This window comes from Arachis ipaensis, chromosome B8, assembly GCF_059453495.1.
Source record: "Arachis ipaensis isolate K30076 ecotype BB chromosome B8, ASM5945349v1, whole genome shotgun sequence".
Classification (NCBI taxonomy): domain Eukaryota; kingdom Viridiplantae; phylum Streptophyta; class Magnoliopsida; order Fabales; family Fabaceae; genus Arachis; species Arachis ipaensis.
In genome coordinates this window covers 97,853,013-97,853,635 of record NC_142443.1, presented here as the reverse complement: position 1 = coordinate 97,853,635, position 623 = coordinate 97,853,013, and positions in this window count along the sequence as shown.

The following is a 623-nucleotide window of genomic DNA, read 5'->3' as shown; positions in this document are numbered from 1 at the left end:
TGAGAGCCATCCTGTTATCATTAGCTCTGCCCTGAGCCAAGAACAGGAAGAAGAATTGATCAAGGTGCTACAAACTCATCAAGATGCCATTGGATGGACCCTAGCTGATTTGAAGGGGATAAGTTCATCCATATGCATGCATAAAATCTTGTTAGAAGAGGATGCTAGACCCTCCATCCAAGCTCAGAGAAGATTGAATCCCGTCATGAAAGAAGTGGTACAAAAGGAGGTCATGAAGTTATGGCAGGCAGGGGTAATCTACCCCATTTCTGATAGCCCATGGGTTAGTCCCATCCATGTAGTTCCCAAAAAAGGTGGCATAACTGTGGTGCCAAATGAGAGGAACGAACTCATACCCACAAGAACTGTCACTGGGTGGAGGATGTGCATAGACTACAGGAAGCTCAATGAAGCCACTAGAAAAGATCATTTCCCACTCCCATTCATGGATCAGATGCTTGAAAGGCTTGCAGGACATGCTTACTATTGCTTTCTGGATGGATACTCAGGCTATAATCAGATAGTAGTTGATCCTAGAGATCAAGAGAAAACATCATTTGTTTGTCCATATGGAGTTTTTGCTTATAGACGCATGCCCTTTGGATTGTGCAATGCACCTGCCA